The following is a 4,261-nucleotide window of genomic DNA, read 5'->3' on the forward strand; positions in this document are numbered from 1 at the left end:
AGGCTCCCGTGTAGGAAACTGGACGCCCCTCCTCCCCTGGAGCCCTCAGACTCTGCTGGCCCCAGATGCCGAGGTCATGCCCTAAATGGGGTCCCCACTGCCCCCACTACTTGCCCATCGCTCTTGACCTGCAGACCCTCCTTCTGCTTATTAGTTTGTTAGCCTCTGTCCACAGGGCAGCTCCAGGAGGGCACAGCAGACCCCAGGACAAGCTCAAGGACCTTTCCATCCTCTGCCACAGAATGGCCAGCTCACCCCCAGGAGTCCCGGGAGGCCACTGTCCTCACACAAGGCAGAATCAGAGCTAACAAGCACAGGGGGCAAGAGCAAGGGCCTAGGGACTGTGGGCTCTGCGTTTCCACTCAGGGGTGAACTCACTTGACAATGGTCAGCAAAACCCTCAGCACTGGGCCCTTGAGCAGGGCGGCCGCGACAGCCAAAGCAAAACAGCAGTTACCTTCAGATAAGGCTGTGCGGGGACAACAGGAGGAGCCACAGCCCTCTGCCTCGACTGATGGCACCAGTCTCCCTGTGTGTGATAATCAGCGTCATCACATAACCTGTGGCCTGCCCAGTTCTGTGGGCCCCAGGGTCCAGGCCTTGCACGGGGAGTGATTTGATGGCAGGAACTAGGCCACAGGAAGTCTGGGAGGAGAGGCAGGGATAGAGGGAGAGGCCGCGGCTGCTGATTTGCGTCCAGGGGCCTTTGGAGACATGGAATTGCAGCCGTGTGTGTGGGAGATAAGAACAAGACGACAGAAACCCTGCAGGACACCCACATTCAAGAAGCATTTGACAGACAGGAGCCCCATGAGGGGACCAAGGCTTCGGCAGTGAGGGAGAGGCCAGGAGGAAGAGAATGTCACAGAAGCCAAGAGCCAGGGTGTTTTCCAGAAGGCCCGAATGGTGTCCAAAAGGTGAAGAAAGGCCAGGCAGGAATGAGCCCGTTGAATTTAGCCACCTGGAAGTCCTGGGCCAGTGTGTGGAAGGGGTGTCGGTGACAGAGCAGGGCCAGGAGCAGAGGCAGCTGTACCATTTATCTGGTACTGCACCTCAGATACCCCCAAAACTTGGTGGCTTCCAACAGCCACTGTCCAGAGTTTGGATCAGAAGGTTGATTGGGCACAGCAGGGATGGCTCATGCCCGCCCATGATGTCTGGGGCTTGCAGGCAAGTCACCAAAGCTGGGTCACTCAACGCCAGGGTCAAAATGCCCAGGAGGTGCCTTTAGCCGACTGGGATGGGAGGCGGGCTGTCTGCAGGCTCAGCTGGGCTGAGGGCGGGAGCCGCGGCTCTTGGCCTGGGCTTCTTCACAGCCACAGCCGCAGCGGAGAGGGACACAGACCTGGCAGCTCAGGGATCCAAGCAAGTGTCCCTGTAAAGCAGAAGCTGCTTCACCAACTCCCTCTGGAAACTTGAAAGGGGAAGGTGGGGACACTAGAGGCACCTTAAGAACTCGGCCCCTGGGCTGGGATGTGGCTCAAGCGGTAGCGTGCTCGCCTGGCATGCGAGTGGCCCAGGTTCGATCCTCAGCACCACATACCAACAAAGATGTTGTGTCCGCCGAGAACTAAAAAATAAAATACATATTAAAAAAAAATTCTCTCTCTCTTTCTCTAAAAAAAAACACAAAATAACTTGGCCCCTGGAAACGGACGGCCTGGGTTCAAACCTAACCACCTGGACTGGCTACAGGGACCGCTCAAACCCTTATCTATGAAATAGCATAATAATTGATCTACACACAACGCTGTCGCAAACATGAAGCCTGTGCCCAAAGTGGCACGCTCAGAGTAGGTCTGATGCCTTCAGTCTGCTTCGAATTGGTTGACACGCAGTCATGGGCGGGGGTGTGTTCCAGGCTGAGGGAAGGAGAGAGGGCAGCTCAGGGGGGTGGCTGGCGCAGTCTTTCAGGGCTCCTGGAAGCCCCTGTGCACCAGGTCACCTTTCACCTGTGCCTCCGAGTCCAGATGGGCAAGGGCTGCTGAGGAGCACCATGAGCAAGGGCCAGGCCCACCAGGGACAATTGGAAGCTGCTGGCCCAGAGCTGGCCTCAGTGGGTCCCAGTTAGGGTCATGACGATCATCCTGGCCTTTGGGAACCTGAAGCAGACCCCAGAGAGGGGTTTCAGTAGGGAGGCAGTTCAGCTCTTCCTTCCTGAACCCCGCCCCAGGCCCCAGTCACCCCTTTACTTTGCTGTTGGTCTCATGAAGCAGGGAAGAGGACATTGGTGTGAATTCACTTTGAAGATGTCGTGCTTGTGTGTGTGTCTGTGTGGGAGTGTAAGTGTGGGTGGGGGCTGTGGATGTGGGTGTGGGTGGGTATGTGAGAGGTAATCAGCATCATCACACAACCCCTGGCCACTTTATCAAGTCTGTGTGTGGGGCGCCCCCTGGAGTCCAGCAGTATACATCCATGCAGCCACATCGGGCAGCCCTTGGTGTGGGAGCGAGCTGGGCACACACTTGGCTTCCCATCTGCTAGGGAAGCTCCCTGAAGCTAGGCCCAAGCCCCCACCTCTGGGCCCCAGGCCTGCCTGCCCCAGCTGCAACCCGGCTCCCACCCTGCAGGCTGCTGGGGCGGAGCCAGGAAGGAGCTCTGCTCCAGGCCCCTCATGCTCCCTCTGCCCAGTGGGAAGGCAGCGCCCACAGTCCGGACCTTTATCTCCCACAGATGCTCCAGAGATGGCGAGGTACAGGGTGGTGTGACCTTGGCTCTGAGACTTTGGCAGGGCCCCGCCCCTTTCACCTGAGTCATGGAATTCTCCAGAGGTGGGCAGGGCTGCTGCCTGGAGCCAGGAGAGGTGAGCTCATGGGTCTGTCCACCACTGGCCCTGCCATCAGGCAGGGAAGGGCACGTCCCCTCCCTGGGGCGTGGCAGCTGAGCTCATGCTTCCCGGAGCTCCTTTGCCCTGACCTGGAGACCTGAGCGTCCAGCCGCCAAGCTTCCTTGTTGATGCCACGTCTTCCTGGGCTTCCAGCCCCTTCCTCTTCCCCTTCACTGACAGAGCCAGGGGCCGGGCGCTGCGGGAGGACGAGGGGGAGGAGCAAGGGCACTTGGGGCCAGGGGCGCTGATGGGCTTGCGCTGTCCCCTTCACCTAGAGGAGTGGAGACGTTGTAGGGAAATGGACGGAAGTCAGGTCCCAGGGTGGACGTGTGGACAGCTGGCTCTCCACAGACGCCAGCCCTCAGGGGTCTCAGCTGGGACATGACCTGGCAAGCGTCAGGACTGCACTGGGGGAAGGGGCCCCCATGAAATTGATGGCAGCTGCGCACTAAGGCTCCAAGGGGGTAGCTCTGAGATCCAGGTCCTACAGGGACCTCAGGGGCCCACACCAGCCCTGGGACTCCAGAGCCAGGGCGCCCTGCCCCCCACCAGCTGGTCAAGGAGGCTCCTCTTCCAGAGACCAGGGCTCAGCTCCAGTTATGGATGAAGGAGAAAGAGGAACAGCTGAAGATGGCCCTGGGCGGGGCCGGGGAGGTGTCCCCAGTGGGGGAAATGGTCCATTTTGTGGGGTGGGGAGAGGAAGAGACCCGAAGCCCTGCTGAGCTTGGGTCCCTGTGCACAGAAAACACTGGAGACACGGCCTGGCCAAAGACAGGATAGACAATCACACACCACCTGAACCTCAGAATCCTGGGGACTTGGAGAGCAGAGGTGAAGGCCAGCGTGAGGGTTGAATGTGGCCCTGGAGTGGGCTTCAGGTGTGCTCAGCAGCTGGGGGGGGGGGGACTTATTAACCCAAGGCCCAGGCCCAGGTCACAGTGGCCTCTTCCTCAGCCATGCAGGCTGGGCTGGGGGATGTCCCCAGGTTCTCCAGCTGTGCAGCTGTGTGGGGTGGGAGGGGCAGCTCTGTCCAGGGAGAGGCCTGCTGGCCACTACTAAGGAGATGCAGAGGATTCCTGGGTTACCAGCCCTCAATGCAAATACCCCAAGAACTGGAAATAAATGGGGAAGTTTGGGCCCTCTGCTCTGTCCTTGAGCAGGGACATCAGCGGGACAGAAAGCTGCAGAGCTCTAACAGGCCTCTCACTGGAATCTGGGGTACAGAAGGCAGGGCCCCTCCTTCAGAGACCCAGGCCAAGGCCCGCAGGGGGCCAGAGTGGAGCTCAGTGGTTCCCACAGGCACAGCCAACCCACTCCTCCCCTCTAGGCCTCCTGGGTTCCCCCACTCCTCACAACCCCCAGGGAGAGGCCTTGGCTTCTCCCAGTTTCCCGACCAGAAGGGCAGACCTAACTGGGCCCTTTTGTTCTAAGTGC

This window comes from Ictidomys tridecemlineatus, chromosome 13 (assembly GCF_052094955.1).
Source record: "Ictidomys tridecemlineatus isolate mIctTri1 chromosome 13, mIctTri1.hap1, whole genome shotgun sequence".
In the NCBI taxonomy this organism is placed as follows: domain Eukaryota; kingdom Metazoa; phylum Chordata; class Mammalia; order Rodentia; family Sciuridae; genus Ictidomys; species Ictidomys tridecemlineatus.